At 40.8% G+C, this 24144-nt stretch overlaps 1 protein-coding gene across 4 annotated transcripts in view; it reads left to right on the top strand.

The window, feature by feature from the left end:
• Positions 1-24144, top strand: part of znf516 (zinc finger protein 516) — a 143420-nt gene that overhangs the window by 4377 nt on the left and 114899 nt on the right. For 3 of the 4 annotated variants that reach the window (XM_048596285.1, XM_020516640.2, XM_020516632.2), the window contains exon 2: positions 732-881. The gene's annotated coding sequence lies outside the window, so the exon portion shown is untranslated. Of the gene's footprint in view, positions 1-731; positions 882-19060; positions 19118-24144 lie in introns of all 4 variants that reach the window. The other variant, XM_048596284.1, reaches the window with a different exon arrangement.

The following is a 24144-nucleotide window of genomic DNA, read 5'->3' as shown; positions in this document are numbered from 1 at the left end:
ACACCTTGTTATCTCTGGCTTTTTATAACATTGGTTTAGATTGTGTAGCAAACAAGTGAGTTTAAATGGCAAATAACTTGTCTTTACATAATCAGAGATAGTAAGAACTGCCGATGCTGGAGTCTCCACACTGTTGTCTTTACATAATGCATTTCAGAGCACCTCAAAGCACGACACAGACAATGGAATACTTCTCAAGTGTGGTTTTTGTCCTAATGTATGGAAATAAAGTAGCTATATATCTTGGGCAGCATGCCAGAAAAATTCTCCTTCTATTCAAATAGTGACATGGGATGTTTCATGTCCACGTCAGGGCTGTCTCAGCAATGGCTTAGTTGGTACCACTATTCACTGGGGACAGAAAGTTAAAGTTGCACTCTAGAGCTTGAGTACAAAAATCAAGGTTAACACTCCAGTGTTGTATTATTGATGCCTTTTAGGTGCGATGCTAAACCAAGGCCCTATCTGCCAACTTGGATAGGTGCAGAAGATCCCATAGCACTATTTTGAAGAAAAGCAGGGGAAGTTTCCCAGGGCCCTGGACAGTATTGATTGCTCAGTCAGCATCACAGAAAACATCTTATTTTGTTATTGTCAGCCAGCTGTTTGTGGGGGCTTTGCTGAGAACAAATTAGCTGCTGAATTTTCTCCAGTGACATTAAAACGTACTTCATTGGCTGTCTGATGGTCATGAAAGGTTCAATATAACTGCAAATCTTTCTGTTTTACAGAGGGCAGACAAGACTTCAGCTTAATGTCTCACGTGAGAGGTAGTATCTCTGACACTCCCTCAATGAAATGTCAACAAGATGATGTTCTAAAGTTTCTGGTGTGGGCATGAACCCACATATCTCACAGCAGAGATGAGAGCTGATACAAAGGTATTTCCCTTTTTTGGTGCTGTCTGAAGTGTCTCATCCTTCTGGTATATGTGATGTGCATGTAATAATAACGGTTTCCAACAGCTTGTATTGATATAGTCCCTGCTTTTTGCAAAATGATCTCCACAGGGATATTATCAAATAAAATTTGGCACAAAGCCACTGAAGGAGGTATTAATGAAGGCAGATGACCAAATGTTTGGTCAAAATGATAAGTTTGAAGGTATGCTTGAAAGGAGGAAAGACAGCTGAACAAATTCCAAATTTAACGCCTAGACTGCTGTAGGCATGACTGCCAAAATCAGGGATACTCAAGGGATAGAATACGCTGTGTGGTGGCATCTGAAGTGGGTCATGTGCTGGAGGACATAAGGGAAATGGTGTGTGGGTAAACCATGAAGGAATTTGAAACAAAGAATGTGAATTGTAATGTCAACATGTTGCTTAACTGGGAGCCTACATCAGTCCTTCTCCCTCATGATTTACCTAACCTCTTCATAAAATTGCTTATGTTTCTCATCTGAACTGCTCAAAGTGTAAGAGAAGTTCACATTCTAACCACTGTCTTGGTAAAGAGTTATCTCTTGAATCTCCTATTGGATTTAGTACTGACTGTGTTATGTATATGGCCCCTAGCTTTAGTTTCCCCTACATCGTCAAGCCCTCTCATAATCTTATCAGATTACACTTCTTTTACCTTTCTAGAGAAAAGGGGCCAGCCTGTTGTCCCAGAAGGGAATAAAAATATAAAAATAAAAATATAAAAAGAATAAAAATACTTGAAATGGATGTACTGGTCATACCAGACCTCCATCTTAAAGTATACGAGATAAGTTGGATCAGTATTTCTTAATTATTAGTTTTACAGGTCTATTTTCTTCTTAGCTGATATCACTTTTGTAAACCTCCAGTCCACTTTCTGCAGTGTCCCTATATCCTTTGATGCAGTATGGAGACGAGAATAATACAGGTTGCTTAATATATTTCATCTCATTTTTTTGGATATGTGGAAATTTGGTGGGGTGGGAAAACATCATGGCATCAAATCTGCCTCTTGCCTCCCAATGTTATTGGAAACTATAAATCATTTACTTCCAGCTTGAATCTTATTAAACCAGGAACTGATTACTCATTCTTTAACCACTTTGTGTTGATTCATGCTTCATGATTTAATGCATCAGAAGTAAATTCCAGTCATGGATAAAGGTGTGATTTTTAAAATGCTTTCTCGATTTCTGGGACTACTATAAAATGCCCAAAAAGAACCTAGGAAATAGGATAGAGCACAGTGATATAAAGAGTTGTATTCTGAGATTTATTCAGTATGTAAGTAGGAAATGGAGCAATATTTGTTTTGTCCTTGCTTCATACTTGGTAATCATTCTTTGGTATTCCTTGCTCAAGTCACAAGGGCACAGCGTCTATCACATTTTAGGGGCTATATTGTAAATTCACAATCTCCAATGAGAGGAAACTATTATTGTGATGAGCGATTGTGTGCCTTCCCCTTGGTTGAGCAGTTGTCTAGATGGCTAGAGTGTGATGCAGAGTGATGCCAACAATGTGGGTCAATGCTCATACCAGCTGTGCTAGTTCAGGGAGACTCTGTCCCCCTACCATGTCCCAATCATGTTGCTTGCTTCACTGTCTTCACCATTTCCCTGCATGTTCCATGAAGACCATCCTCTGCCACCCTTTGTCCAGGAAAGTCACCATCGCCAAAGCATACACCACTTCATCACGGCTAGTTTAGGATCAATTCACACCACTTTTGAGCTCAGGGACACTTGTGACTTACTTGCTTCTCTCAGGAACACACATCTGTGCAGGATGCATTTTATTGCTCTTAGCTCCATTTCTTACTTATTTTGTGCTCAGTTTGACATTGCCGGCCTCTGGCTTGTATTGCTTTTTAGCTCAAGGGGAGAGGTGGCAGCTTGTCATAGTCCAGGGCAGTGTCTGTGTCAAGTCGAGTGAAAGACTTTAGTAGGGTCAAATGGGACTGTGGTCAGTCAGACACTACCTCCACATTCAGTGAAGGATCTCGTCTGATTCCAGTCCAGGGGTTAGCCACAGGTAGTTCTGCAGGACAGGTGTAATGAACCTAGAGATTACATGTATGTCAGCCGGGATGCTATGGATACATCAGCCGTGGGTCGATTCCTTCTTCAATGAGAGAAAAGGAGGAACTGAATCTGATGGAATTGGATGGAAAAGCAGTTAGAGGTCATGCAAGAGCAGAAGAGATGGTGAGATGTCCCCAGTGAATGAGTAGGAAGTGCAAAGGACCAGAAGGGTTAGTAGTTTGGGAGGATGAGGTGGGTGAGTGCCATTGCATGGATGTGTGGTGGCATGGTGGCTCAGTGGTTTGTGCTGCTGCCTCACAGTGACAGGGACCCTGGTTCAATTCCACCCATGGGCAACTGTCTGCGTGAAGCTTGAACATTCTCCCTGTGTCTGCTTGGGTTTCCTCTGGGTGCTCCGGTTTCCTCCCACAGTCCCAAGATGTGCAGGTTAAGTAGTTGGCCATGCTAAATTGCTCATAGTATCCAGGGATGTGTAGGTTGGGTGTGTTGGCCATGTTGGTTATGGGAATAGGGGGTGGGTCTAGGTGGGATGCTCTTCAGTGGATCAGTATGGACTTGAAAGGCTGAATAGCCTGCTTCTGCACTGTAGGGATCAATGATGAATGTAATAGGTGAACAAGGATGCATAATTCAACGCTGTGCTGTTCTGTATCTATCTTATAATATGATGTGTTTTAGTGAAATTGTTGTCTATTCCTTGAATTTAAACAAAAGTCATAATTATTTCAGTGAGCAACTAGAGTATATTCAATACTCAGCTTCTAAAAGGAAATTTGCAGTGAGTATAATTGGAAGTCAGATTACGAGTTGTTCTAAATCTCAGATGTTCATTTTCTCAATTACAGAGCATACCTCTGTAATTAAAGTTAGTGTTGATGCTGTGCCAGTGTCCCAGCACCAAGGATCATAGACAGACATTACAGATTTGCAGACCTCAGTGAACTCTCTTATCTTGTTCGATGTAAAAAAACATTGTTTTAAAATAGAAAAGCTGACTTGCATTAAAATAGGTTGCATGAAGGTTATGCTACATAATGAAATAAATCATTAACATTGATTCGGCTTTCTGATACCAATGTTAATTTAATATTTGTTATGAAATTTATTGGTATTTTGCACTTTATAAAATTTTATAAATACTTAAACCAACAGAAATAAAATGTAATTCGGTGTGGAGCCAGACGCACAAAAACAGCTTAGTTTAGTGAGTTGAGTGTATGCTTGAATGTGAGCCAATCCATCTGAATGCACATTAAGGACATGAGGTACAGAGATACTTCAGATGAGGAAGTTAGGTGTTTTATAAGCTTTGTAACATAGTGAATGGAAGACTGATTATGTTCTGTTCAAATACTCTTCAACAAGGAACAATATTTCCTATTTCCTTACAAAAAAAATAAGTACAGTGCTTTTTCCCATGCGATTTTGTCTCTCTTTTCTCCACTCCTCATTTCTGAGGGTTGAGCCTTGGACTTCCGTTGGACTGGTCCAACGTCTCCGTAATGTGTGCATCTAAAGGAATATGAAGATAACATGAAGTAGCAGTGTATCATAAGCAATGACTTCTATACAATTCAAAAAAACAGTGAATCACATTGTTAGCACAGAGATGGGCAGTTATTGGGAGGAATCTTACAAGGGTATGAATGGTGTGGGCAAAATCATGTGAGGTTGCGGTGAGACACGTCTCAATGCTGGGAGCATTGCCCTGCATCTTTCATGCATTTACCAAGAGATGAATTATGGGTAAAATATTTGCAGTAGTTCACCGTTGCTTTCTTCAGGTTGGCTGACCAATCCCGCTTTTACTGTCGGCTGTGGGCACAATGGAACGTTTATAGACTGACAGTTAACTTGTTTGGTCACATTACAAACTCATCTTCCAAACAGTGACAGCCAAATTCAGAGTTTCTGGCCTAGAGGTAGGGATGCTACAACTGCTTTGCAAGACCTCCTTCCATGAGATTAGCCAACTTCTAACAATGCTCCATTTGAAGGCACTTTAAGCCTATGCCCTCTAGTTTTGGACTCCCCCACCCTGGGGAAAGGACCTTGCCTATTTACCCTATCCATGCCCTTCATGATTTTATAAACCTCAGCCTCTGACACTCCAGGGAAAATAGTTCCAGCCTATTCAGCCTCTCCCTATTGCTCAAACCCTCCAACCCTGGCAACACCCTTGTAAATCTTTTCTGAAGCCTTTCTAGTTTCACAACATCCTTCCTATAGGAGGGAGACCAGAACTGCATGCAATACTCCAAAAGTGACCTTACCAATGTCCTGTAAACTGCAACATGACCTCTCAACTCAATGCACTGACCAATAAAGGCAAGTATCTCTTAACTTTGTGTATTCCAGTCATTATGAAGCTAGTTGATGTAAACTTTGTTCATAGTCTAATCCTTGAGCCCTTGGTAACATTGTGGTGAAATTGTGTTGCACTCATTACAATTACATTCATTCTAAAATCTCAACCCTTTCCAATCGTACGTTGTTGGGTTTTGTTGGGGGGAACCTCATTTATTTATGCCAATTGTTACATCAAGGGTTTTCTGATGCACTTTTATCTGTGGTTTCAGTTTACCATACTAGTCAATATGTTTATGGCCAGAGGCTGTCTCCATAATGTGTGCATCTAAAGGAATATGAAGATAACATGAAGTAGCAGTGTATCATAAGCAATGACTTCTATACAATTGAAAAAAACAGTGAATCACATTGTTAGCACAGAGATGGGCAGTTACTGGGAGGAATCTTACAAGGGTATGAATGGTGTGGGCAAAATCATGTGAGGTTGCGGTGAGACACGTCTCAATGCTGGGAGCATTGCCCTGCATCTTTCGTGAATTTACCGAGAGATGAGGCAAGGTTCTTGCCAGGCAGCAGCAAGTTTGGAATTAAAGCTTGTTAAATGCCTCACTAATGTTGCAACTCAACTCATTAACGTTCAGCTTTCTATGACACCAAATGCTCCAAACAAAATGGACATTGAAAGACCAGGCATGGAAATCAGAGTTTGTACTTGGCTAATGGACTTGCCATTTGCTCCAAAGGACCTTCATATTGTACACGGGCACCAGTCTCTCATGGCACGCTCCATGAACACCAGCTGCAACCATCTCATGTCCATGTTTACTCTATATTGGCATCCAACTGGTGCCAGCTACTAAGAACCCGATGGCACATCATCCACATACAGGACACTTCAGTGTCCTCAGGCTGGCACCTCAGGCTGCATGGGTAATTCTCATGGTTATGCTGCTGTAAAGATGCTGTGTGTTCAGGGACACACTCCTAGGTCATGGACTGGATGAGGCTGCATCTCTGAGCTGTTCGCTTGGGCTGTAGGATAATTCGCTGTAATTGGCATCGCATCCACAAACATCCACTCCCTCCACCACTGATGCTCAGTAGCAGCAATGTGTACTATCTACAAGCTGCACAGCAGAAATTCACTAAGACTCCTTAGAAGAAACCTTCCAAACCTGGAAGTTTTTCCATCCAGAAGGACAAAGGCAGCAGTTACACGGAACACCACCAGCTACAAGTTCCTTTTCAAGCCACTCACCATCCTGACTTCGAAATATATTACCTTTCCTTCACTGTTGTTGGGTCAAAATCCTGGAATTCCCTCCCTAATGGTATTGTGGGTCAACCCACAGCAGGTGGACTGCAGCAGTTCAAGAGGCAGCTCACCGCCACGTTCTCAAGGGCAACTAGGGATGGGCGAGAAATGCTGTCCAGCCAGCGACACACACAACCCACGAGAGAACAAAAAAAAAGTCAGGAGCAAATTATTGCAGATGCTGGAATCTGTATTGAAAACAACAAATGCTGGAGATCACAGCGGGTCAGGCAACATCCATGGAGAGAGAGCAAGCTGATGTTTTGAGTCGAGATGACTCTTCATCAGAGTTGAAGTGGAGTATGGAGGGGACAGCATTTATGCTGTATATGTAGCATATAGCACTAACAAAAAGGCAGGCAGATTGTCATCATTGTCAGCAGTCTTCAGTGAAGTTAAGGGAGATACATCTTCACTCAGGGAATCTTGGCACAATAAGTCAGCCACTTGGGCAGTCAGAATCAGGATGCTCTCCACACATCCAAAAGTCAGCAGCATACTACCTGCCTTGTCTCTTTCTGCCTTACTGGGAACATTTTGCCTCCCGGAAGGAGAGGGAGGCAGGTATCGGGGTATGAAAGTGGGTGGCACAGTTGTTGCTTTTGATGGAAGTGGGGAGGTGTCCCAAGTCTGTCATTAGATAGTGCAGAGAGAATGCGGAGTTAGTGGTATTGGGTGTTGGGGGGTGTGACGGCGAGTGAAGGAAAATGTTGCAGACAACAGTGAGAGTGGTAAAGCCAGAGCCTTGATGACAGGTGGCTACAGTAGCAGAGATAGAAAGAATGAATCTGTGAAATTTACTTCCATAGAGTGTGGTGGACATGTGGACACTGAATAAATTTAAGTAGGAAATAGACAGATTTTTAATGAGCAATGGGTTAAACGATTATTTTCTAGTGGGCAGGAAAGGCCAAGGTGAGATCAGCCACGCTTGTATTAAATGACGGAGCAGTCTCAAGGGGCTGAATTGCCTACTCCTGCTCCTAGCTCTTATGTTCTTGTAACTGTGAGGTATCTGAGAGAAGATGGTGCCACTTATGCTGGCAGAGTGTCGTTGACTTTTTTCCTACATTGATGTGCATTCCTCTAGATACTGAGACTGCAATGACCCAGGTGGTAACCTTGGACCGAGCTGGCATGGTCTGATATCATGCCCTGCTCTGCTCGTGCTGTGGAAGAGGACATCCTGCCCCTGCATCATCCCATCCAGCAGGACCTCCAAGCCCCTTCCCACAAAGCCGGGTGCCAAATTTCCTTTGTCCACCATGTCCAAGGCAAATGTCAGGGACCGTGTAGGGCCGCTCCAGACTAACACTCCTTGTCTGTGTGCACATTGGGTCTCTAAAAGATGGCATCAGTATCAGGGATGTTCATCCATTCCGGGACATCCTGGCAGCGGTGGGTTGTTCGAGGAATAGTGTGTGGTAAGATGGGCTAGAATTGGATGCAAGGGATGCCATTAGGATGGGTAGGTAGTTAATGAGGTGAGTTTGGTAAGATATGGTGAGAAATCTCAGTGGGCTTCATGGCAAAGAACCCTCCAAAAAAGCTCAATGCAACTCGCACTTAGCCAAAAGACATACGCTTTGATTGTCCATGATCTGGGTTGATTTAGCAGGAGGTTGAGGGGTGGTTTTTATCAAGGTTTATAAAATCATAAGGGGCGTAGGTAAGGTGAATAGCAAAGGTCTTTTCCCACAAATGGGGAAGTTCAAAACTGGGAGCATATTTTTAAAGTGAGTCGAGAATGATTTAAAAGGGACCTGAGGGGCAATGTTTTCGTGCAGAGGGTGGTTCATATGTGAAATAAATTGTCAGAGGAAGTGGTGAATGCAGGTACAGTTACAACATTTAAAAGACATTTAGATAGGTACATGAATAGGAAAATTTTAGAGGGGTGTGGGCCAAATGTGGGCAGGTGGGACTAGTTTAGTTTGGAAGACTTGGTGGGCATGGACAAGTTGGACCAAAGGGTCTGTTTCCGTGCTATAAGACTCTTTGTCCCTATGACTGTAAGTTCTTACTAAAGAATCAGGGAAGATCAACAGTCCCTATCAGCATTCTGGATTTTTTGGAACTGATGCAAGATTTTGTTGAAATTCTCATATTTTTTGCACACTGGGCAGAGAGAGCCTTCTGCAGCAGCACCTTTCACAGAGGTGATTTCCACTCTGGGTTATTTGAGAGAAATCATAAGTTTGTTAATAAGGATTCCTTTTTACAATGTTGGCACACATGATTAGGTTTATATGTTCTTCGGATAAGAAAGTGAAGTAAGGCTTTGTCTGTTCTGTCAAGTGAATATAAAAGATCCCACTTGATTGTTTTGAAGAAGAGCAGGCAAAGTATCTAGAATTCATCTCTCAACCAATATAATTAAAAACATATTACGTGGTCATTATCACACTTCTGTGTGTGGGAGTTTGCTGAGCACAAATAGGCAGCCACTTTCTTAATTTACAAATTGATCACATTTCAAAAAGTACTTCATTTTCTGTAAAGTATTTTAGGAGGACTCAAGACTGTGAGAGATGCAAGTCTTCTCTTTTTCTCCCTTGGCTGGAAGACCACATTCTTGCTAATCAGTGAACAAAGATGAGATATGACTCAAATTAGAGTCTCTATGTTGAGTGTGGTTTATTTTGAGTTTTTAGTCATTCTGTTCTAATAATCGTTTTAATGTAGTTTGAAGAAATTATAAATCCAGTACCAGAAACGTAGACACATACAGATCAGGAGCAGTAGTAGGCCATTTGGCCCTTCAATCTTACTCTACCTTTCAGTTTGATCGTGGCTGATCTGATTACTCAACATTTCTACCTAGCCCAGATAACCTTTCACTTCCTTACTTATCAAGAATCAATTTACTGTCTATCCTGTCTTAAAAATATTTGAAGAATCTGCTGTCGCCCCTCGAGAAAGAGAGTTCTTCCTTGCATCCAGTCTGTCCAGCCTGTTAGAGTTTCTTACATTTCAAACAGATACTGTCTCATCCATCTCAGCTTGAGTGAATCCAGGCCAAATCGAACCAATCTCTCCTCATAGGACAGTCCTGCCATCCCTGATATCAGTCTAGTGAATATTGTACAGTTTCTGAAAATTCTTGCTGTAATTTAATTTGTTGCTGGTTTTCATGGAAACAATGTACACAAATATGCAAAGCTGGTTCCTCATGTTAAAAAGATTTATGAAATGTTAATCACAGTTGATACCCCAGCAGTTTTCTGACGTAAGCATTATTGGGGATAAAATAGGTGTGAAATACTTCTAAAGTATTGAGGGCAGAAACAAATGCTTTTCATAAATGTGAGCATTGTCTCTGGCTCATTACCTTTCAGTATAACAAAAAAGGAGCGTAAAGTGCAAGCAAATTGCTAATATAGAACAGAACAGCATAAAGAAGGGTTATTCAACTAATCAGTCCACGATGGTGTTTAAACATATAAATTATGGGTAGTCATTCAGCCCCCTCAAGCTTGCTCCACATTCAATAAATTAGCTGACCTAATTACTCCACATCCCCACCTATCCCCAATAATCTTTTTACCTACTACTTATTAAGAATCTATCTATCTTAAATAAATTCAAAAATTCAGCTTCTATCTCTTGCTCGAAAGAGCATTCCAAAGACCCCCAACCCTGTGTCAGAAGAAAAATATTCCACTTCACTGTGACTTAAATGGACCAGCCCTTGTTTTGAAACAGTGACCCCCTAGTTCTGGATTCTCCCACAAGAGGAAACATTCTCTTCACATCTACCATGTCTGAACCCCTCAGAATCTTATACATTTCAATCAAGTCACTTCCTACTTTTCTAGACTCCAGCAGATACAAGTCTAGCCTGTCAGACCGTTCCTCATAAACAAACCACTCATTCTAGGTAATAGCCTCGTAAACCTTCTTTGAACTGTGTCCATTGCATTTACATCCTTCCTTAAATAAGGAGATTGGAACTGCGCACCACATTCTTGTTGTGGTATCACTAATGCCTTCTTGAGCTGAAGAATAACCTTTCCACTTTTATATCAAATTTCCATTGCATTAACAAGAACATACTGTTAGCTTTTCTGTACCTGTACCTGTATGCTAAGCTATTGCAATTCATGTATTAGGATATCTCTGTCTCTCAGAGCACTGCAATCTCTCTACATTTAGATAATATACTTATTTCTTATTCTTCTTGCAAAAGTGGACATTTTTCCATATTATACTTCATTTGCCAGATGTTTATCCACTCACTGAACTCTCTATATCCCTTTGAAGCTTCCTTATTCTTTTCATTACTTATTTTTTGACCTATCTTTGTGTCATCAGCAAATTTAACAAACATATCTTTAGTCCCTTCATCCAGTTCGTTATATAAATTGTGAAAGGTTGAGTCCTTAGCACTGATCCCTGTGGCACTCCACTGGTTACATTTTGTCAACCGGAAAATGTCCCATTTATGCCTGCAGTCTGTTTGCTATTAGCTAGGCAATCTTCTATCTATGCTAAAGCATGACTCTCTACATCATGCACTTTAATTTTCCACCATAACCTTTGATGTGACGTCTTGTCAGATGCCCTCTATAAATCTAAGTACAGCGTATCCACCGGTTCCCCTTTATACTCAGTCCACAGTCCTACCTTAAAGAAATCCAGTAATTTGGTGAATCATGATTTCCTTTCCCAAAACGATGTTGACTCTGCCTGCTTACCCAGAACTTTTTCTAACTGCCCTCCTATAACTTCCTTCATAATAGCCTTGAACATTTTCCCTATGGCAGATGTTGAGCTAACTGACCTGTAGTTTCCTGCTTTCTATCTCCCTCCCATTTTGAATAAAGGAATTACATATGCCATTTTCCAATCTAATAGGACCTTCCCTGAATCTAGGTAACTTTAGAAAATGGAAACCAATGCATCAACTGTCTCACTAACTATTTCTTTGAAGACACTTCGATGAAATCCATCCTGGGAACCTGTCAGCATGCAGTTCCAACAATTTGCTCAGTACTACTTCCCGGGTGGTTATAACTTTTTGAGTTCCTCATTTCTTTATTTACAGCTATTTCTAGGATTTTCCTTGTATCCTGCATAGTGAAGAGCCAAGCAAAATACCTGTTTAATTAATCTGCCAATCATCATCATTCATCATTTACATCCAACACTCATATACTGCACCTCTATTGACTTGTGCCTTAATCTAATTTGCCAGTTCAGAGTTAGCTAGCTCTGTGTTTATGCCATCATAATTGCCCTCAATTACGTTTAACACACTGATATTGGACCCACTCTTCTCTCCCTCAAACTGGCTGTACTTTGGTACTGGGGGTCTCTGACTACAAAGTAATCAACTAATCCTATTTTCTTGCACAATACCAAGTTTAGTATAACCTTCTTTACCTGACTGGCTCCAGAACACGCTGTAGTGAAACTATCCTGAAAACACTGTATTAACTCTTCATCCAGGCTACCTTTTGCTCATCTGCTTTTTCTATTCTGGCCCAATTTATGCTCGGTACAAGTCTCTTCTCACTCCCTCTTTATTTCAATCTATCAGCATAACTTTCTACTTCTTGCTCCTTCATGACTTATCCAGTTTGCTGTAAAATACAGCAATAAGATTTACCTTTATGAGTTCTGCATTCTATCCATTCCCTGGATAAATAAGTTTCCCCTGAATTCTTATTGGATGTATTGGTGACTATCTTATATTTACAGCCTTGCTTTTTCTGCTTTCAGGCAGCAGCTATTCAGGATGCTACCATTCACACCTCCTTTAGACACATCTTTTGTTTTTTTACCTCCTCCATTACCACTCCCTTTGCACTTGCCCATGAAACCTGTCGTCCATTAATTTCTCTGCCGTTCGTGCTTTGACAGACCGACTTATTTGATCTTCCACCATGTCCCATTTAACTTGCTGATAACCTCTTCAAATTTTTAAACTTTTCTGATGTGAGATTATTGACCTGAAATGTTAAGCGTCTTTCTTCACAAATGCTGCCTAACCTGCTGAGTATTTCCAGTATCTTCTGTTTTCATTTCAGATTTCCAACAGAAGCAGTGTTTTGTTTTCATATTTTGGAATAACTTGCCCAAACACAAAGATGGCCACTGGGCCTTGTGTATTTGCAGATGTGGTGACATCACTGTGCTGCAACATAGCTCTCTTTGCCAGGCTGCATTTACACGTGCGCAGATAGTGTGGTCAATCTGTTAAACTATCTGTGATGAGATTTTCTTCTTTCGGAGGTCCGTCATGGTTTTCGGTGATTTCCAAGCTTTGTAGAGACTTTTCCTTTTGGAAGTACATTAATCTGACAGAAGAAAGTTCACTGGACCCAAAACATTGATTCTGCTTTCTTTCCATAGGTGCTGCCAGATCTGCTGAGTTTCTCCAGCTATTTCTGTCATTGTTTTAGTCTGACAGGAGGTCAGTCACACACCATCAGCCCAAGGTGTGATACTGGCTCCTTTCCAATCTGAACCAGTGCCAGTATAAAATTGAGGAGATATTTCTTTTCACAAACTAAACTTCATTCACAGTTCAAACTCCGTATTGAAATGTTTTTAACAATCGGAGGTATGGAGGTGAACTGTCCATTGTTTACAGTAAGCCAATGCTCAGATGTTTGCCTCAGTGTGATTATATGGGCAGTGCCATCTCTGCTCTGGGCATCTGCTGTTCCACAACTAAACTGTGTTTCCAAGTGAGTGCCCTCTCTGCTCCATCTGCTGGGGCATTCATAATAAACACAGTCTTTATGTTTATGGCCACAAGTGAAAACATCTGCCCTATCAAACCCTTTTTTAATCAAAGCCCTCTAACAGGTGCCCCAATCCCATTCCCAATCCGATTCATCTCTTTCTTGCTGAAAAAGAGCCCCAGCCTGTTCAATTTTTCCTGATAGCTATAACCTCTCAATTTAGGATTAGGAAAAACTCCATTAACAGTATGTTTTTGGCAATTGCAGTGACTGATAGACCACAAGGATGGAATGAACTCAGATTACTAAGCCTGCATGAATTTAGAGTATAGGACATGAATATTATTATCCTAAGCTAATTGAAAACACTGATATATTTTCTTATGGGAGTGCTATATGTTTAGTAAATATCTTTGTTCGCTCTGAAAGACAGACTGTTAGTAAATCTCTGTAGACAGCTGCTTATTTTATCCCAATGTATAAGACCACATTTTCTTCTGCAACCATGCTGTCTTTATTTTCACAGCAACGTACTGACAAATACATACCCTGCCCTTACAGCTACCCCTTTACTTCCCAGTTCTGGTCAAATCATGTGGTGGATTTTTTGAGGCGTAGCTTTAATTTTCCCAGATTTGAACTCTCTTTGGGATGGTTAACTATCCATAATAAATTCTGTAAGATAGAAAGTTAAGATAAGTTTACATTGCAATAATTTAGTCGTTGATATAAATAGAACCAAGACGAAGTCTAGTTCTTTTGTTTCATTCCCCTTCTTAGCCCCCATAGATCAAGAACAGTTTCTAGTTGAAGATCATAAGATGTAAGAGCAGATGTAGCCATTCAGCCTACCAAATCTGCTCCACCATTCAGTGAAATCACAGCTGATCTGATCATCCTCAACTCCACTTTCCTGCTCTTTTCCTTTACTGACTAGAAGTCTCGGCCTTGAATATACTTAATGACCCAGCCTCTATATCCCTCTGTAGTAAATAATTCTACAGATTCACTCCACTCTGAAAGAAGAAATTTCTCCTCATTTCTGTTTTGATTGGGCAACCCCTTACTCTGAGATTATGTCCTCTGGTCTTAGACTCTCCCATAAGAGGAAACAACCTCCTTGTATATATCCTGTCAAGCCCTGTAAGAATTTTGAATGTTTCAGTAAGGCGGGATCTCATTCTTCTAAACTCCAGTGAGTAAAAGGGATAACCCACTCAGCCTCCCCTCATAAGACCGTCCCTCCATACTCTGGATAATCCTCGTGAACCATCTCTAGATTGCATCCAATATAACTTTTAATAGATAGGGGGATCCAAAGTATACACAGTATTCCAAGGCATTTTATGTATCTGCCCAATGAGTGTATCCATTGAAAATTGAATTCGAATGACTATTATGAAGTGGCTTCAGACTGAACCAAAGCATCAAACAAGGGGCCTATTTAGAAAATGTGGAGTACACTAGCAATTCTGCTGTCTTTGACATCGCCAATTTCCTTCACCCCACTTTTGGTGGTTGTACCCCACTTTTAGTGGTTGTACACTCAATTTTCAAAATGCTAAGCTGTGAAATTCCCTCGCTAAACTTCTATATCTCTTTATCCCACGATTAGGACACTCCTTAAAATCTAAAACGTGATTCAACTTTAGTCTCCAGCCCTTGACATCTCCATCAGTGGTTTGGTGCCAGTTTTTCTTGATAAAAATCGTTGCCGTAAGGCAACCATTGGGATTTTTTTATTACGTTTAAGATACTGTATAAATGCAAGTTGTTATACTGCGTAAAGCCAGGCATCTGTGGAGAGAGAAAAACGAGTTAATGGGCTGTATTTTTCAGGGGAAGGCAGGGGTGGGGTACACTCCACTCCCTGGAAGAAATTCAATTCCAAACCAACCCATTGACTGTCATTGTTTGTCCCAGAGCAAAAAACACTGGGATAGCCTAAACAAGCTGATCAGATTGTTTGGCTCACATCTCTAGTGGTCCCAACAGTGCCAGAACTCAGTAATGGCCGCTACTGGTACTGCAAGGAGACTGTCAGTGATGTCTCGACGCAGGTAAACCCTAGGCTATAGGGAAGGAAGCAATTAGGCATGTTAGGAAGTGGGTGAGTGGAGGTGTTTTGTGTTTTGCAAGTCTACTAGCGTGGATGCAAGAGAGGTAGCATCTTGGCCGAACTGGCTACCCTCTTGGTGCCCCTAAATACTGTCTTCCCCCTACCGCCCCTGTACTCACATACCACAACCACACCTTCCATTTCAACAGAGTTGCTAACAAGAAGAAAAACATCTGGCTCTCACTTGCCACTGTGCAGTGTTTTTGTATTGGTATTGGAAGGAGATTGAAGGCCTTAAGTGGGCAACTCCACTTGTACCACCAGAAGTCGCTCTCCTCCTCCAGAAGGCAGTGCTGGTTGGGGAGAATCATAGCTGTTGTGCATGAAAGTAGGGCAGAAAGAATCAAGGTGAGTGGTGGGCTGCCCATGATTCGTCATCTCACCCCTTATGTGGAGAGATTCGAGTCCAAGCCCTTGGACTGGTATCAGAAGCTAATATTGACTTATTGTGCCAGGATCTGTTGAACGATGGCAATCTCCCTTGACCTGACAGAAGACTCCGACAGCCATGATAAGCTTCCTGCACTGAATGGTATGGCATCACAGCAGTAATAAAAACTTGGTATCTCTGGCTGAGGGGCTGGGAGCAAAAAGGTGAGGCAAGACCGGGATGCAATGAGTATCCAGGTATGCTCAGAGTGGGTGAATGCTAAGAGGACAAGTAAACATTATGGAAATGCAGCTTGATCTAGTCCATGAACTAGGTGTGTGTTCCTCAGCACAAAGTAGCCTGACTGCAGCATTATAATGACAGTTGTCATTTTGCTCCGAGGTGCAGCATTGATGTTCAGAAGCGTTCTATAAGTGGATCGGAGTTGTGGCATGAGGAGGCTGGCAGTTTTTGGATGTGGGGTATGGGTTGCCAGTGCCCATGTACCTGCTCTGAGACATTGGTGCCCAGTGTCCATCCTGGAGGTTCTTTGGAACAAGTGGCCAGTAGAAGTCGCCAGGTACCTGCTCTGGTTTCCATGTCGAGAATTCTCGGCACCTAGTTTGCTTGCAGCAAATGGTGGGATGGAAAGCCACATGTTAATTCAGCAAGGTGTAAAGGTCGATAAGTCACTAATCTGCTGTAGTTGGTAACTGACTGCTCCCTGTTGAGAATCTCACCTCGATGCCTGGAATGTAGTTAAAAGATGCGGTGAGTTGTTCCTGACAGTGACATAAGCCTCATTGGACCATGCACAGTTCTGCCACATTACTTGCTATGGCCCACATGATTCAGGCCCTTGTAAGATTCAGCCCTATGAAATTAAACATGTAAGGTGAATGTGCATAACAACGGAATCAGAATACAGTACTGATAAATTATACCAAACTTGTGTCCACCAGTTTGTACCCACTTTGGTGGCAAGCACGTGTGAACAGGTTGTCATTGAACCTGCTCTTGGCGCTCAGATGCTTGCTAAGAGAGTAGCAGTTTGTCAGGCTGTTCCAATGCTACCCCTAATGTCTAATTAGAAATGTACCATTGCTTGGTGCATTTGCCTGTGCAAGTCAACACCATTAAAGTTGAAGAAGTTCTGTTGTTGTCTTGGATGGGAGCCTTCACTACCACATTCAAGATGTTAGCTGTGTTTCCTTCTCCACATATGTTGCCATATCTGCCATGTTTTTCCAGCACTTTTAGTTTTTATTACAGTAAAACTATGGCTTTAAGTACTTTCAAATAAAGCAGGAAGTGTTGGAGAAACTCAGCAAGGTTTGGCAGTGCCTGTGCAGAGAGAAGCGAAATTAGTGTTTCAAGTTTGATAATCTGAAAAAAAACTTAAATGTGAACTCTGTTTCTCTCTCCGCAGATGTTATCAGTCCTGCTGAGTTTCTACAGCATTTTCTGTTTTAAGATCCACAGCATCCACAGTATTTTGCTTTTATTTGTTTTAGTGCTTTTCCTTAATTTTGTCAACTCTCTTCAGTAAATCACTGATGTCCATTACTCTACCTAGCCAAATGCATGTAAAAGCTACTTACAGAGATGATATTTTTTGTTCACGTTTCATCTGCTATGACAAAATTGAAGAGCTCTCTTTTAAAAATAATTGTGATCTATGGCCTCAACTTCTTTCAATTTCAAAGGTGCAAAGTTAACATGGGAAACTCTATTGCAAAACATTTCATGCGTAGAGGGCGAGTTGTGTTGGGAGTGTGGGGGTAGGGTGTATGGTAGGCATTCCCATATTGCTGCCTCATAATATATGATTTTTATCTTCTATTTTTAATGAAAACAAAGGTTTGAAAAATAATCAAAAGGCTTAAAAGGATTTGCATTCAACAGGATGGGCTTCAGTTCGAAAAGCAGGCAGCTCCTCTGTTTTACTGGGAACTTTAATTCCTGTTTGTAAATGTAGCACTACAGCATTAGGCTGCATGCATGGGTAAGCCTGATATTTTGTTATTAGAATGGGACATTATGGTCCCAAAGGATTGTTTCCTTCACAGGGCCCAAAACCTAGAAGTAGGTGATTGTGGTCATGTTTGTTGAACAGGACTTGCTTAGCATAGGTTTAAATAAAGTTTTAGTCCTTTATTTTCACTTGTCCTTATTTCCAAACACCATCCAAGACCTTGCCCTTACCCTTACCATTCTCCCTGCCTCCCTTAAAATTGTCTAACCTTGTCCTACACTACACTTCTTTCACATTAGTGCATGGACCCAGTTCTGGCCTCTTGCATATTTGAAAAAAAAACTAAGATTGATTTTATTTAACAGGAGATAAAATTGTCTGATGTAAAAATAGAAGTAGTTTCGCTAATATTCTAATGGATAGCAAAGGCAGCCATAATGCATAGCTGTCATATTAGACAAGGACTGGTACAACCCACTCTCCCATGGCAAATGCAAGGTCAATTTGCATTCTTTGAAGGGAGATTTAATAAGAAGCTTCGCTGATTTTATAGTGCATTCTACTGACATGCTTTATATTTTGTGTCTTGTTTGCTATGTTGGAGAGAGTTTTTTTCCTTTGAATATGGTTGCCAATGATAACTTCACCTTCTTTCATAATTCTGTGTTCATAGTGAAAATTACTTTTGAAACCTTTCATATTTCTGGGATTTTAAGTATGAGTTTGTTTCCTTACATGAAGCACGTATGTGCCTGTGAGCTGAACATTTTATTGTCAGCTTAATCCAGTGCAGATGTTGAAGTAATGACTTTGTGGTGTTAGTACTTTTAGAAGGAGCCAGAAAGGGTTAGCAGAGGAGTGTATTGTAAATGCAGATAAGTACAGAAATTTATGTGTAACATAGAACTACTTTTTTTTAACAATTTTACTGTTTTTAACAAATGACTGAGGTCGCAGAATGCGATGAATCAACATCGCAAGGTCACTGTATAATATGCAATTTTTTTTATGGTCATTCCTATTTAAATTTGTGTCTTTTTTTTCTCAATTTGACAGATTGACTAGAAATTAAGTAAAACCACTTCCTTTTTTATTTATTGCAGAAGTGGTCTAGGGTAACAGAAAATTCAAATGATGATTCATAGTTCCTTTCAGAATGGGAAGTTTTCTAAAAAAAAAGTTATTTTAATTCAAGCCTTCTTGATATGCAAAGAAGGAGCAGTATTTTTTGGTCAGCAATTGGGGAGCAAAGTTGATGTTATTGAACAGATTGTTCATGTTGAAGCATTGTAATTCTGTTTTCTTGAACAGGGAGAGATTTACAGGAAATTTAATTCAATTCTACAATTCAAAGTTAACCATATCAAGGTAAGCAGATCATAAAATGTATTGTATATGTGCCGCATGTAATTTTGAGAATAGATAATGGAATGCCTAGGATTATAATTATGATCTTTTGTTGTCTAATAATAATTGTGGTATGGCATTTTATATTTACATGTGGCACTAAAATATAATAGAATCATGCTACACTATATTAAGAAATATGCTGTGAAGCCTGCTGTAAAATAGGCTTCAGTTACTTAAAGGAAAATGATTTTATTTCAGGAATTAGATGATTACTGATTCATTTCCTTACTGCCCCTTGGGTGCAGTTATCCTTCCAGATTTACATGTTTTGTTTTGTCCTTACATTGAGCCTAGCAATGCATCCTGTATGATATCATTTTCCAAAACAAATGTTGGCAATCTTAATCTTAAATCTATATATCGTCATAGGTATGCAAGGAAAACAATGGAAACGCGGTCTCGTTCTGTGGTTGTGTTAACTGATCAGTTAATTGTACAGGAGATAAAATGAATAATCATTTATCTACTTTGGAAACTCTCAAATTCCCCTTTGTTTAACCCTCTTGGCTTTGCTTTATGTAATACATTTTAAGCAGCAGGATCAGAGACAGTTGTCTGCTTCAGAGCAGCAACCATGTTATTAGTCTTCATTTTAAGGCTAAGTTTCATCTTTGTAGATGTGGTAGAGGGATGCAAAGCTAAGCAATTCTGGGGATTTAGAGTGACATGTGCAAAATGTCACGCAGAAGCAGATGACAGACTTTGTGAATTATTCGAAGGCAAATCACTTTTATCGTTGGGGTTTCTTTTGTAGGGTGCTGTTAGATTAGTGTTGGGGGATTATCGGATGTTTCAAAAATAGCAACTAGTTTCCCAAGGGTGTAATACATATATGTAGTTAATAACAACCAAGATATGGCTGGAGTTTGAGTCAGTGTGTCGATAGGCACCCTTTTCTTTTCCCTTTCTACTGTTTGAACTTTGAAAAAAGATTATTATGTGGATAAAATGAACAGGAAGAGATCAGAGTACATTGACAGGAAAGGCCACAGTTAATTCTAATGCCAGACTCAGCCCTTGTGTTCTAAAGTGTGTGGAAATGATTGTATAATTGAAGAGGAAGGATATCTTTATGACTGCACAATTAAAGACATTGGATTCCTATTATAGATGACATTAGCCTGAATTAAAAGTCATATGTTGAATCTGTTTACTGGTACAGCACACAGTTTTATTTATTTTCCTCTTTTCATTGACATTTGTTTGAGATATTTTTACTTTAGAGCAAACTGGGTAAGAAGGTGTGATAATGATTTAATGGACATTTTTACAAGCTGCAAAGTTTTGTGGGATCCACTCTTCTGTGTTTGATTCTGAGAAGCTGGACAAACTGGTCTGTAAAGAAGAATATGGTCAGTGAGAAACTGAGTGAAATTTGTTGCGCAAAGTATATCCATTCTCCTATGAGCTTGTAGTAGATGGTACACTGCACTTGTGATTGCAAATAATTAACTTCCAAAACTTTGTTCTTCTATACTTGTATTTGCGTGGCATCTTTAACCTAGTAAAAGCTCCCAAGGCACTTCACAGATAAAATTTGACACAGACCCATATAAGGAGATATGAGGACAGGTGAACAAATGTTTTGTCGGAGGGGTAGCTTTTAAGGATTGTCTTAAAAGAGGAGAGGGAAAGCAGAGGTTTAGGGCACTGCCTCTAATTGTAGAGAGCTGAAAATTGGAAATGCGTAGAAGACCAGAATTGGATGAGTGCAGGGACCTTTCAGAGGCTTAGAAAGAGTCCATTGAGCCCATTGAGTCCATGCCAGCTCTCTGCAAAGCAATCCAGTCAATTCTATTTGCTCCATCTGTTACTATAACCCTGAAGCTTTATATAGTCAGATAGGACATTACAGGGATGGACAAGGTGAGGTTTGGGAGACCGTGGAGGGATTTGAAAATAAGAACAAGACAATTTTAAATTTGCAGCGCTGCCGAACTAATGTGGGTCAGCCAGCAAAATGGGGTGATGAATGAAGGGGACTTTGTGCAGGTTGGAGAGTTCTGTATATAAAGCACACTGCACAATGAGATTGCAGTGATGGTGCTGAAGTAGACTGCTCAGTCCGGAATGGGGTCAGGCTTCATAGGTTTTCTTGCAGCTACCTGCATTAACACTGAGCTTTCAGTTTGGAGCCTTGTATGCATTGAAAAAAGCATTGAGGAGTTCACAAATAAGCCACTTGTTGCAAAATACACAACTTCTTGCTGCCTCATAGGTATGGCTGGTTTAGTTAAATGTTTGGGAATTGGTCAATCCCAGGATATTGCTCATAGGAGCTTGGTGATGTGAATTCCATGAATGTTTAAGGGTGCAGAATAAGCATTTTCTTGTTGGAACTGGCCACTGCCTAGCATTTGCATGTTGCAAATATTTGCTGTTTTTTGTCAGTTCAAACCCGAATGTAGTCTTGGTTTTGCTGTAGGCACTTCACTGTCAGAGGAGTTGAGAATGGAGCTGGATAATTTGGGATTGTTAACAAATTCCTAACATTGTGAGAAAGGGAAGGTTGTTAATGAAATAGCTGAAGATGGTTGAGTCCAGCAACACTGCTCTGTGTCCTTCTTCACTGATTGGCTCTGCCAAACTTCCCTGTGTCAGGTTGGAACCAGTCACTGGAGAGTTCTCCTTTTGATCTCCTTGGGGCTGGGGTCAAAAGCAATGTTCAGCCCCCGCCCCCCCCCCCCCCCCACCCACCCACACAACCATGCTCAGTTTCATGTTTTACTTTAGAATAAGAGTGGCGATAACTGCAGCAGTTCATCCCAGCTAATGTTGAGGCAAGTGAACTGAATTGAAACTTACTTACAGCACTGAACCAGACCATTTGTCCCATCATAACAGCTCTGGCTCTTTGAAGGAACCACCATGCTTAGTTGCATCTTGCCAATATTTATCTGTAACCCTAAAAATTCCTTTTTTCCATGGTCTATTCCAATTTTCTTTTGAAATTGTTTTTGGAATCATCATGTATCACTGTTTCAGACAGAACTCCAGATTCTGAGAACTAGCTGAGAGCAAAAGTTCTCCTCATCTCCCTTCTGATTTCAATGACCACTAATTAATGACTTTCTAGTTGAAGTGAATATATTTTCTTGGTGTTTATGATGTTGAGGATCTCAAAAACATGTCAAACAGAATAATTTACTTAATGCTCTTGGCTGGAGATGTTTAGCACACTTCATCCTGCCTCATCGATTTGTGCTGGATTTCACTGTAGTTGAGGCTGTGAAAGTTCTTGGATCCTCTTTCCCCAATTAGCTGTCTGATTATCTACCATCATTCTTGCCTTGACATGTTAAGTCTACAGAGCCAAGATCCGTTAGTTTTAAGGACCAATGAATCTTGTCTTTAGCAAGCCACTTTTAATGTTCATTATGCAGCTAACACTATGTTATGAGTGAAGTTTGGTGAAATCCAGGCTGATTGGTCCTAAAACTGTACCCTGAGGATCACCTGCAATAATGTCCTATGACTGAGGTGATTGACCTTCAAAAAACACAACCATCTTCCTTTGAGGTGGATACGATTCCAACCAACGGTGAGTATTCCAGTGACAATAGTTTTATGGGGCTCCTTCAGTGCCACTCTAGATCAAAAGCTGCCTTAATGTCTAGGGCAGTCACTCTTACATCTGCTCTGAAGTTTAGCTCTTTCGTTTTTAGTTTGGACCAAGGCTGTAATGCAGTCAGGAGCTAAGTAATGATAGAATCCCTACAGTATGGAAGCAGGCCATGTGGCCCATCGAGTTCAGACTGACCCTTCAAAGAGGGGTCCACACAGCATCCCACCCAGACCCAATCCCCTACTCTATCCTTGCATTTCCCATGGCTAATCAATCTAACCTGTATATCTTTGGACTGTGGGTGGAAACTGGAGCACCTGGAGGAAACCCACACAGACAAGGGGAGAATGTGCAAATTCCACACAAACAGTCACCCAGGGCTGGAATCAAACTCGGGTCCCTGGCGCTGTTAGGCAGCAGTGCTAACCACCGTGCCGTAATGGACCTGGTAGAACACAAACTGAGCGTCAGTGAGCAGGTTATTGCTGAGCACATACCACTTGGCCCCATTATTGACAACTCCTTGCACAATTTTGGTGATGATCAAGTGGGTACTGATGGATTGTAGGCAGGTGGATTGAAATAGTCCTCCCTTTTGTGTACAGGACATCCCTGGGTGATTTTTTATATTGCTGGATAGGTGTCAATGTTGTAGCTGAACTACAACAGCTTGACTAGAGGTGCATCTTCAATACTTCTGTTGGAATGTTATCAATGCCCATATCCTTTAGAGGTATCCAGTGCTTTCACCTGTTTCTTGGTATCACTTGAAGTGTACTGAATTGGCTGAAAATTGGCATCTGTGATGCTGGGAACTTATGGAGAAGGCCAAGATTGATCATCACTCAGCACTTCTGGCTGAAGATTGCAAATGCTTCAGCTTCATGTTTTGCACTAACATGCTGGGCTCCCGACTGTCATTCACAACTGGATGTGGCAGGACTGCAGAACTTAGGTCTGACCCATTGGTTTATCTGTTGACCATTAGCTTTATCTGTTGTGTGCTGCTTCTCTATTTGACAAATATTTAGTCCTATGTTGTAGCTTCACTAGGTTAACACTTCATTTGTAAAAAATGCCGGAAGCTGCTTCTGGAATGTCCTTCTGCACTCATTGACCTAAGGCTTGTCTCCAGGATTGAGGATAATGGTAAAATTAGGGATGTACTGGGCTATGAGATTACAAATTGTGCTTGAGTACAATTCTGCTGCTGTTAATTGCCCCTGTGCCCTATGGATGCTCAGTTTTGAGTTGTTAAATGCGTTCAAATCTATTCCATTGAATACAGTTGTAATTGCCCAGCAATATGATAGGAGGTATCCTCAAAGTAGAGATGGGTCATCAACTCCACAGGACTCGTCAGCAGGCAGCATGATAAGTGCTAGGAGGTCAATCCTACCAATACTGTCATGGATAGATG

Source organism: Rhincodon typus, chromosome 4, assembly GCF_021869965.1.
Source record: "Rhincodon typus isolate 14 chromosome 4, sRhiTyp1.1, whole genome shotgun sequence".
NCBI classification, from domain to species: Eukaryota; Metazoa; Chordata; class Chondrichthyes; order Orectolobiformes; family Rhincodontidae; genus Rhincodon; species Rhincodon typus.
Note: the sequence above shows the minus strand (reverse complement) of the source record. Positions and strands in the feature narration are given on the sequence as shown.